Here is a 12283-nt window from a genome sequence, read left to right on the forward strand (position 1 = left end):
TATTTCTCACTTATTCTGACAATGTACTTAACCCCAAATAAAAGAACCCCATAAAAAGAGTTGTTAAATAATAGTGAAGTCACGTTGTAATAACAATAACTCATCTCTCTCGCTTTTTTTAGTTTTCTTTTTGTGCTTTGCCAAACGCCAAGGGTCCTATTTGGGTTGCCGTCCGGAGTTGTCCAATATGGCGGACCATCTCGCACATGCGCACTGCAGATCGGGCAGGGCTGCAGATCGGGTAGTGACAGCGAGGACCGAGGAGCGAGGAAATGAAAATAATTGACCCGAGAAGGACCCAGGGAAATGAGTTTTAAGAGCAATGGGACGTCCTTTCCTCCGGAGCGTCACATGAAGCGACGTCCGTTTGTGATGACTCCGCACAGCTGTTCGTCAGCTCTGTCCCCGTTATTTTCACAAACACCCCCGCCTCTGTTAGTACACGTTTACTGACATAAACATTTGTATCATCTGTTGTAGACCCAAATAAATAAAATAAAATAAGAACTCATTCTCAAAAAAGATAAACGCCATTCTTAAAATGTATAAACGAACAATAGTTTGATTAATATTGATTAGAGTGCACAATATAAATAAAATAATTGAGAGAAGAGAAATAGATTGTTTATCAAAACCCAGTTAGATTGAAATTCATTGGATTGCACACTTTCTTTGTTTGTGTGGATATGTAGCAAATTAACATTTTAATAGCACTTAATGACTGACTGAATGGAAATGAAAATAAATTAAAATGTAAAACGAAATATAAATGAATACAATTATTTTTGACCATTTTTGACCACTTTGTTGTTCAGATATGTCATATTTGTAACTAAATGATATATTAATTGAAAAAAACCACCGTATAAACTGAGGAGTGACTCCCGTGAGGTTCATGTATTTTCTTCACTCCGCTGGTAAACTGCCCAATTGCTTTTTACAGAGGAAGCTCTTGCAATTCGAACTGCCGTGTACGTTTACAGAAGTACGTCATCACTGCACCACTTTATAACTATTCAACCTAAATTAACAAGAGAGTCTTTGGGAAATAAACTCTAATCAGCTGAAACATATTTACAATTGTTTTTAAATATGAGGAAAGTTAATGGTAATGAAACTTGGGTGCATTCCTCTCATTGTTGTATGATTATGATAAAAATCTATCGACTTCTCATTTGCTGTTATCTTCCTACTAAATACTTAGATATTCTAATTCTAACTCTGAGGCATGTTTAAAATGTAAAGGCTTTAGTTTCTCAAAAGCATGACAATGCACATTGTTGACATTAAGTTTCCACCTCTGAACGCTATGGATCAATGAGGAGAAAGTGTCCCTATCATGAGTGAAGATGAATAAACTATAAGATGTCAGACATAAGGCGAAGCAGGATATCAGAGGATTGGACAGGGAAATAAAGCACAAGATGAAGGGAGTGTGCATAGAAACCCAAGCCCTGATCAATAATTGGAGGTATTTCTGGAAGTATACAGGGGCAGGATGTGTTGGAAAGCAGCTGTTTCCCAACAAAATCCATTTAGAAAGCTCCAGCAGCTACCATTCATATTGTTGACGACAGTTTTTAAACTGTAGCCATACTGATTTTCATTCATTCATCCTGTTATTAATCCAGATGTTCCATGTTCCATGTGACATTGGTTTAAAGTTTTTTAAAGCTTTAGTTTATTTTCAGATTAAGATTCTGCAATAAAACACGTAATAAACGTTTGACATACTGTAATGTGTTTCTATTTCTAAAGATTAAACCAGGGCAATAACTGTTTGAAGAACAGTTGAAGGTTGAATTATTGAATATATCACAAAAGGTTCAAAGAAAATGGCTAAATATCAATAATTTGCGTATCAGATCTTTGTTTGTTAATAGCAGTGAAATGAAAATATATAATAATATATCACAAATGCAGGCAATTTTTCAGCAGAATTTCTTCTTCTACTTGTGGTACTTTAACTAAATTTTGCTGAGGATACGACTGTACATTTACTTAAATTAGATTATGATTGTAGGACTTTTACTTTTAATATTAATGTATTGGTACTTTTACTCAAGTAAGGGAGAAGATGGTTAATGGTGACCTTCTGTCATTTATAGAAAAGTTATTGTGGATATGTACTGCAATGATACAAATACTTAGAGACTTTCTACCCCCCTGATTCGTAAACCATGGCACTTGTTGGAGGCTGTTTTCTTAAATAAGGGGACATGTGGACATGTATGTTGTAGCATCATAGTGAGGACTATAGTGCAATACTTTTTTATTAATTAACACATTTTTACAAACATAAATAATTAAGATAGATTTGTTTATAATATTGCGGATAAGTTTGGTTAGCTATAAATCTGTTGCGATGCAGTTGAGGCCAAATAAGATCTCCCAGAGAATAAATGGGGCTTATAAAGTGAAATAGGTAGACTAGATATAAAGTTAAATTCCTGACTTTGGTTGTTGAGGACAGCACATCCTCACTCCCAGGCAGTGTTGGGACTAACGCGTTACAAAGTAACACATAATTATCCTTGTGTTTATTTATTTGTTTGATTAAAAAACACAAGTTGGAGTCCGTCAAGACCGAGGGTCGGAGCAGCTCATAGTAGTTGCTTTAGAGAATTTTAACGCAAAGTAACGCCGTTATTTTTGGCAGTAACTAGTACTCTAACGCGTTATTTTTTAAATTCAGTAACTCAGTTACCGTTACTACATGGTGCGTTACTCCGTTATTTTTTTTATATAGTCTCGGCTCCCAGACGTATATATAAGAGATAGATATAAACTCCCCAAACAGGCGAAAACCTACCAGTTTCACCCACTATCTCTGCCACCTCCCTCCATGCCTGGCTCCTCCGGTTTGTATCCCGGTAGATGAACAGAGACTGATCATACAGCATCGGGTGATTCACTACTCGCAGCATACACACGGTNAGGCATATTGTGCCAATATAGAATGCTAATGTTTTCTTAGGTTATTTACAAAATCAGTATAAAAATGAGCCTGAACAGAAATTACATAATCATTTTTAAATGCTCACTGTCTAAAATGTCATATTGAATTATTAAAAGGGCCCTATAATGCTCATTTTCAGGTTCTTATTCGCAGCACCTCTTTTCACCCTCTCTCTGAAACCAGAGCCAAGTCTGCTCTTATTGGTTAGCTGGCCGGCTCTGTTCTGATTGTTATAAGCCTATCACGTACAATGTGTTGGAGCACTAGCCAATAGAAGCACGATTGTTACTTAGTGATGTCGCTATGTGGCGGAATTAAACATAGGATTCGAATCAAGGAGTTTCAGCAGGGGGGAGTGTGTGAGAGAAACTCCCTCTGGAGGGAACTTTGGGATGTGAGCCTTTGGAGATCATTGAAAAACACATTAACCAATATAATATACTACAGGAAAGGGAAAACCTATACATAATATGGCTAAACTAAATTATTCTGAATTTGCAGTTTTACACCAGAAAAAAAAACTCAGTCAGTTCTTCCTTTTTCATTCAGCCTGATTGGACGGATATTAAATACAATGGTAGAAGCAATGCCACACGCATTCAGAATGTCACCATGAATAATAGATAATAACTGTGTTTTAGACATCAAAAACAGACAGATGGAGATGGACAGTGAGAGGCGGATCGAGTGTGTCTTTGATCTGCTGCCTAAAATGACTAATTTAACCTACTGTTCCAGAGAAGGACTGAAGGAGCTGCAGATGCTGTGTGTTTAAATGTGTGTGTGAACACATCGTTTTGTTCTTTTGAGTGACAGGCAGAACTTATTCATTAGTGTGGCTGTTTTCACCGGAGAAAGAGATGAATTGATGGTTAAAGGTCAGGAAAGAGATGAGCAGGAAGTGAGAAATAGCAAGAAAGATGAGCCGTCGACTGATTGGGTGATAGAGAGGAGAAAGAAAAGGGATGGAATGAAAACAATGAAAACCTCAAATGGAAAATGGACTTCAATGATGCAGAAAGTCCTGCAGCCATTGCCTTTTTTAAAGGCGTTAAAGTAAGTACAAAAACAGAAATAATTATCATCAAGACCAAAGCAATGACAGGAAACGTAACCCTTCCAAAGCCTAAATGGCCAAGGGCTCCTCCCCAACAAAGGCCTTTTGACTAAAATAACTGAACCACTTTATTTTCTTAGTATTTTTGAGTGACAACCCATTTTGCTACTTCATTATACATGGCCTAATTAGCACTTAAGCAAGAGTGGGTGGTGCTTGCCTTTTATCAAACTACGCAACGCCTGTCATATGTTGACAGAGAAACAAAGAACTGGGCTTTCCTCAGTTATGAAATTGTTTGCTTAGCGAACCATTACACACTGCGTCTACATTTGGAAAGCTTTGTCCTTTATCATACATTTTTCTATTTTGTTCCTCTATTGTGATCAATAAGAGATGTAATATCTGTCAGGATGAATTTCACTGCGGCTCTCCTGGATTGAGTCTGAAAAAGTTTAATTGAGAGACATGGGGAGGAAACAGGGACTCCGGATTGCGAATGTCTCCATCCGTTAGTCTGGTGTCGATACTGTCTTGTCAGTCAATCCATAACTGCATTGATCCATTGTCAGTCCCAATGTACCGAGCACTGTTCAATGCCACGAGTAGGCTACACTCAGACAAAGAAACGTCCGCCATTCATGGATTGCGATAAAGCTGTCTGCTCTGACACAGCTCCTTTTCAATAAATAATCGTGCCTCTCTGCTTTATGTTTTGTAACTCCCTCTCCTTACATCATGTTGGATTCCCCCAACTGTCCTCTTATGCCCTCAATCCATATTTGCTCTCTTTTTCTTTTGCTGTCTCGCCTCAGATGAATACCATAGGGCACACTGTATAGATATATATCGATGCCTGCTTTCTGGCGATTCCTCCTTGTAAGACTAATCATCAGAACTGTACTGTATCCCTCTCTTGACCTTTGCCTTCAAGAAAAACTGGAAATACAAGCGAGTAAAGACTGCTTCTGAGAACACTCTTCAAGCTATTGTATTTATATTGAATGAGACAAAAATCCCCGGCTTCATGTTTCTTCTTTCTCTCCCTCTTTTTTACCTCTTTGTAGCACCCTCTCTGATCAGCGAGCTGCGAGCGGAGAAGATCGAGCAGAAGGGCCTCACCCTGGTGTGGAGGCAGCCCTCCTACCCAAACAGCAGCCGCACCGAGTACGAGGTCAAATACTACGAAAAGGTAAATAAACTGTTGCATCTCAGTTTTTTTCTACTGCTGTCCTGCTAAATAACTAACCAAAACTTTGATATCCAGTAAACCATTTTTCTTCCGTATCGGTGCATACAGGGATCACTATGAAATAAGAACCTGCAGTTCAGAAACCCTGTCTGTATGGGTCATGCACCAAATCCTACATTTCCCATAATGCATCGCCTTTGATTAGACTTCTCATTGTCTCCGAAATGCTTGCTTCTTTCAACCAAAGGCTTCTGTTTTGTTAAATAGCATTAAGGTTTATCTTTATGTAACGTGTCCTTTTAAAAACAGTGATTAAAAGCCAATATATGAGTATTAGCTTTGTTTTACATCTCTTTATTATTAATATCCAAAACAACCTCACAAATCTAGTATCACTCCAGTTGGTATCCATGGCTACAGCAAACACCAACATCTTCATCTTTTATATGCTTTGGGGAACCATGCTTGTGTGCCAGAAAGCTTAGTTATTGTTAATGTACCTACATTCATGTTGAAATGAGGATGGAGAAAATGAGATATCTTTACAACACTTTCCACAAGATCAAATTATTCTCTTTAATTTCTAACTACTGAGTTGTTGTAAAAAATTATGTATTTCAAGGGCCAATTATGTATTACCCTGAGTCCATATTACTGCCACATTTTCTTTTGCTTTTATGGATAAACACTGTAATTTCATCGGCCTTATCTGGCTCATTTAACATAGCACTTAGTCAGATTGTGGCCGCCCCGTCGACAAGCCTTAGTCTTCACAGTAAATCTGTCATGCACGTAAACCACAGCTGTCACGCTAACACTCCTCAATTTTCATACGCCACGTTTATTGGCAACTCCAGGTCTTTGTATTGGGCTGTGTTACACTCGCACCCATTTTCTCACCTCCCTCTCTTCTCTATGCTTCACCATATTTAATAAAGCCCTGTTTCTCACTGCTTCACTCCCACAGATTTCGAAAAAAAGAGGGAAATATTTAGAGGAGGGATGGGTGAGGAGAGACTTGAGGAAAGAGATAACAAAACAGGAGAGGATTTGGAAAGAATGAGGTGCCTGTGTGATAACCGAGGGAGAGAAAAGGTTAGAGAGCGTATTAGGGACAGATGAGGGGAAGATGACTTGGTGGAAAGATGTTTGTCAGAGCACAGGGATGGAAAGAAATGAAAGAAGATGCTTTGTGGAGCTTGATGCATAAGAAAATACCTCTGAGGGAGGCAGAAAAACCGAGAGGGTGAAAGATAGAGGAAGAATAAGAGTTAGACAGGAAAATTGGTGGCAGGCCATGAAATGAAAAGGCAATGCAACTACAGTACACTGCACCAAATATCCTATTACAGTATGAAATATGGCTTTGCTTAGTCAGTATACAGCCTTTTTGTTTCTTCCTCCTTTTGCGGTTTGAAAGCGATGAGCCTCATAGAGCTGTTAAACATTCAATAACACTGTAACTTATTTAAAAAAAAGTGTTTTATCTGGATTACACACTGCATTTACAGCAATAATGGCCGACAATTGTGATGACTCATAAGGATTAAATAATAGTTTATTCATAATTTGACATTTCTGAGTGTCATCGCTGACTCTGCTGTTGTTTTCCTCCCACCACTTATCTTTTCTGCTTTGTTCCTCTTCTCTGTGTCACATACTATATTAGCTCACTCCACATTAAACATGAGCTGCCATTCTCTCCGGCTAATCTGTCTTTATTTCATTCCCCCTGATGTTAGTTCCACTTCGTTCTACCCTCTTTGTGCAATGCTACTCTCTCGCATTCAAATAAAAAGGCAATAAAGATAATGTAAGTAGCATTGTGCCCACTCGAAAACTCCCTTTCTCTTATTTTACCGTGACTATTAAATCAGATTTATCATCAAAGCTGTAACAGAGGCTCAATGTTGATTAGAGGGATCTCGTTGACGTGCAGAATCACGGCGTGCAGAGATACAATAAGGACTATTTGTTGAAAGAAGGCTGGAAACAAACATATCGGACAACAAGTGGAGTAATGATGTTAATGTGTCACCTACGCACTGCCCCCAGAGTGTCACCTAGTGTGAGTCATTGTAACGGAGATAAAGAAATTAGCACCATCTTTGATTTATGTTCTCAGCGCCTCTCTAAGGAATAGTGTTTTTATTCATGTCTGGGTTTTTTCTCATCACTTATTTTCAAAGCGCACACTTCTTTATTAAAGCCGGTTAATGAAGTTCTCAGCTTGGCATGGCTAAATGTCTGAAAACTTTTGTCTGGTACTTTGAACTGTTCAAAGGCACTTGATTTAGTTACAAAACAGTCTCGCAAGGCCCCAGGCGTTACTGTGCCATGGAAATGAACAAGGCATCTCACAAATGGATTCCACCTACTCGTCTCACTCCTTTTCCCCCTGTTTTCTTTGCTTTTCTCTGTCTCTCACTTCACTTTGTGTCTCCGCAGGAACAAAAGGATCAGAGTTATTCTACTGTGAAGACAGCCGCCACACGGATCAGTGTCAACAACCTCAAACCCGGCACCACATATGTCTTCCTCATCCGCCCGTTCTCCACGCCGGCCCCCTCCTCATCCCTGTCCTCCTCCCCTCTGTCATCCTCCGCCTCTTCGTCCTCCGCAACTTCTTCCTCATCTTCCTCATCGTCGTCCTCCTCCTCTCCGGCGCCCATCGACTACGGAGCGTACAGCGCCCCCCTGGAGCTGCAGACACTTGGCGAGTGTGAGTAGCCCGTTTTACGCCTCCTCACTTTCTGCACCCCCTCGTCTCAGCACCACCAGGCAGATTGGGATGGGGGGGGGGGTTGTGAAGGCACCTGTCCAGCCCACACAATAAGACTAGAGTGAGAGATAAGCAGAGACGGAGAATGTCTGAGATTATGAGTGAACACGCACGATTTACCAGTAAGCTGTGAAATGATTCTTCTTTGTGCGAGTAGATACCGTGTCCCAGGTCACCTCAGGGTGTGTGTGTCGATGTGGGTTTTATCCCTATTGCTTCTCATAAATTATTTCACCTTTTATTTACCCAGGAACGGGGATTTGTTGAACATTCACAGCGTAACTCACCCGAGAGCTGCCCTGCACAACCACTATCTTCAACAGTTGGCCAAAGACCAGCTCTTAAAGATAATTTATTTGTTTTCAAGCGAACAGGGTCTTGCACTTCTTAGTTTTGCTACAGGGTCAGGGCTCCTAGCTGCAGGGCTCCTTTTATTTGGACCGTGCATATTCAGTTTGCTTTATTCGCCTCGGGCTGGATCAAGAGTCAAATGAGTGACCTGACAACCACAAGGAAGCAACAGCGCACTAGATATAAACTTAGGATCACATGAACGTGACTTTTACTAGTCAATGTTAAATATTGTAACCAAACAATAAAGACTGGCAGGTACAATGCTACAATACTGAGGGGGAGATGTTATTCTGTGAGCGTTTGCATTCAGGTGTTCAAATGTGTGTTTTATTACCGGCTACTGCATGCTGGGCTGCGTTCCAGGATAGTAAGAATGGCAGATCTGTCCATTTTGGAAACAGCAGATGACATTGCTGTATTTAAGAATTATACAAGCGATTACTAGGTCAACAACAAACTGAATTTGAATGAATAAATAATACAATCATTGTGTCTAGTGGGATTGGCTTTGCACTTGGAAACTTTTTAAAACTTTTAAACCAACATGGACAAGAAGTCCTCAAATTGATTATTAAAAACATGGAAATGTGAAAATCTACAATTATAATACAGCTGGAAAACTTTCCAAACTTCATCAGAGAATGAAAATATTGTAATATTATTGAAACAGCAGGACTGAAACAGATGGCGCATATTATCTATGCTCCTTTTAGGGCTTTTAGTGAAGCAGTTTGTTTGTAAATGCTTTTCAAACAGTGTAAAATACAATAAGAGGTTCAAGTTTGGTATTAGGGTTAGGGGGGGTGAAGTCATAGCTTTGAAAAATACTGAAAAGCAGTTTGCAATCCACTATCATCAACTGCCTATGAAATAGATTGGGCGTTGTAGGTCATGGCTTTATTATTTAATCTCATCTCCTGTTAATGTTCTAGCTACACACCCATTCCAGTTAAGCTTCGTGTTATTGTTCACGTGTGTAATCAGTGTGTTTTCTTACTATCTCTAGTGGCACTGGCGTCCAGCGAACAGAATCCAGTGGTGATTATCGTGGTGGTGTCCGTGGCCGCCCTCATCATGCTGCTCTCCATGGGGGTCGGTCTGCTCATCTGGAAGAGGTATGAATGTACACACAGATGCTAAACATGTATTATCCACTATAGGCTCCATATGATTTGAATACCCCGAGCATGCTACTGTACACAAACATACATTCACACGCACATGTGTACAAAGACTCAAAGCCTCAATCGCATATTAAGGCAACTGTCACACGATACTCCATTATAATCCAGATTACAGTCATCCAGCGACAGAGGAAGTTTCTTTGTGAGAGGAGTGTGCAGCAATGGCGGGAGAATAGCTGAAATGACATGATAACCACTTTGTTTAATATGCTACATAAAGAAATCAGCCGTATAATGGTGCAGTCTGCGTCGAGGGGGAAATGCTGGCAGGGTCAAAACCTTCTTTGATCATTTTCTTGGCCGGTACTTCATAGTTCTTTGCTATCTAATTAGTTTTCACATAGAGAATTGGGAATTGTGAAACAGCAAAGAAGACAAGAGAGAGGTTAAAGCGGTGTCACTTACATAACCGCTGACACACCGTTTACTCTGACAGTAGTTTGCCTTTCAGAAACTCTGTTGTGCTTTTTATAATTAGAGTGGACAGTCCAAAGTCATTGTTTCACTATGTCTTGATAAGACTATTACGAAACATAGAGACATCTAAAGAAAGCATTGAGTTGAAGCAAATAGTTGGACATCCTGTAGTCAAAATGACTGACTGACAACATACAGCTCAGTTTAATTACATCAAGATTCTTTAAATGTGGCTGAAGGAAAAGAGCTTTCAGACTGCAGCAAGCACTGTAAGAAGCTTTATTTCTTATTTAAAGTGGATGCTTAGTACACTTTAGTTTGAGTAGATATTAAGAAATGAGATCACTAGAGAACATTGCTACACATTCCCAATTAATATAGGCTTTTCGTCTACAATTCTGATTGATGGTTTGTAAGAGTGTGCTTTTGAACCTACCAGGCCAGAACTTACTGTATGAAAGTGAAATAGCTACAACATATTGGATTCTTCTCTGGTAGTAGCATTAGTTACAACATTTAACCAGTGGTGGAGGAAGTATTCAGATATTGTTCTTTTGTAGAAGTAACAGAGTGTAAAAAGTAAAAGCCTTGCATTTAAAATGTTACACAAGTAAAAGTACAAACGTGTTGGCATCAAAATATACTTAAAGTATCAAAAGTACTCATTATGCAGATTGGTCCATTTCAGAATAATATGTATTATATGTTTTGATTATAATGATTGATCATTAAAGTGTTCTCAGAGCTGGTAAAGGTGCAGCTAGTTGTAATGAGTTTGTATACTGCAGGGTAGCTTGTGAATTTACTCCAGGTGCAACTAACGTCTGATTCAAGAGTTGAATATATTTCACATCATTAATCCAAATCTGTAAAGTAACTAGAGGTACTAAATAAATGGAGTGGATTAAAAGTACACAATTTGCCTCGTAATTGTAGTGGAGTAGAAGTACAAAGTAGCATAACATGGGAATACACAAGTAAAGTACCTCAACATTGTACAGTGCTAGAGTAAATCTTCCTTATCATCTAACCCATGTTGTTGTGAGGTGTGTGGTGCAGTGGTTCAAACCCCACTGCAGTCAGCATGTCGTTGTGTCCCTGGGCAAGACACTTCACCCCAAATTGCTCCTGTGGGGATTGCCCACAGTATTGAGTATGGAAGTCGCTTTGGATAAAAGCGTCGAACAAGTGACATGTAATGTAATGTAATGTTGAACTACTTTAAAAGTTTGCTTCTGGGGGTCATCCTGCAGTCAGGTAATGGTCCGGTACAATACTACAGACAAACATTAAATATTAAATGTAGTTTATCTCAGTTTTAGCATTAGGTTTCACATTAATGAATTGGTGTTTGAGGTTTATTAGTCTATTAGACTGGAAGTAAGAAAGGACGTTTAAACTAGTATAGCATCACATATAAAACAAAACCACAAAGTGCTTTACAAGAATACAAAAGTATAAAAAGACCATAAAAACAGTAAGTAACAAACAATAAAACGTTAACAACAACAGACCTTAAAAGAAACATAACTACAAACAACAGACAGCATGAGGCAGGATACTTAACGTCTCAATTCAATGCTGCTATTTCTTTGAATCTCAGGCACATTAATGCATGTTTTATTGTCTTGTTTACCGCACTGAGTAAATCCTGACATACACTTGCATGTTTTATTCAGTTTCGCAGATAAAGAGAGTGCATTTCTCCTTGCTGTTGCAAACACTTTGCTCTTTGACTCCCGTCCAATTCTATATTCTGCCAGCCCTGCTCACACACACCCACGCAGATAGCACACTCACAGAATTGATAGTGTACACTCCATCACACATGCAAGCACACACAGGGAGCACACATCTACTCCCACACAGTAACAAACATGTCTAGAAACCTTTTTTTCGTTTCATTTTGGGCTGCATTGTGAAAGCATTTGTTTGCATTGTGTGTGTGCTTTCTGTGTGTTCCGTTTTCTACACACACTGATCAATATCGCTGCCATCTTTCATCCGGATAAAGTAGACCTTTTTCCGTGGTACCTCTGTGATATAGAAACCATCAGACCTTGACATAGACACATACAGACCAATGATGGAGTCAACCAGGTGTAAAAATGCGTTATATTCACTACCAGAAGCACCGTAAAAACGCTCTCTGTCAAACATCTATCGAGAAATATGTCGCAATCGATGTAGCCTACACACCTGCATCCATGTGAAAGACTGCGGTGGAAAAGCACAGAATGTGCAAAAAGAAATGCATACCACACACATATAAGTATTTTATTGCATTGTTTCTTTGAGGGAAGCAGCGTCGTTCCCTTGTGCATGGCCTAGTAATGAA

General features: G+C 39.3%; 1 protein-coding gene across 1 annotated transcript in view; it reads left to right on the forward strand.

The window, feature by feature from the left end:
* LOC104955441 (ephrin type-A receptor 7-like) overlaps window positions 1-12283 on the forward strand; it is a 337623-nt gene that overhangs the window by 200266 nt on the left and 125074 nt on the right. The window lies entirely within an intron of this gene.

Source organism: Notothenia coriiceps, unplaced genomic scaffold (assembly GCF_000735185.1).
Source record: "Notothenia coriiceps isolate Sejong01 unplaced genomic scaffold, NC01 NC01_scaffold00024667, whole genome shotgun sequence".
Classification (NCBI taxonomy): Eukaryota; Metazoa; Chordata; class Actinopteri; order Perciformes; family Nototheniidae; genus Notothenia; species Notothenia coriiceps.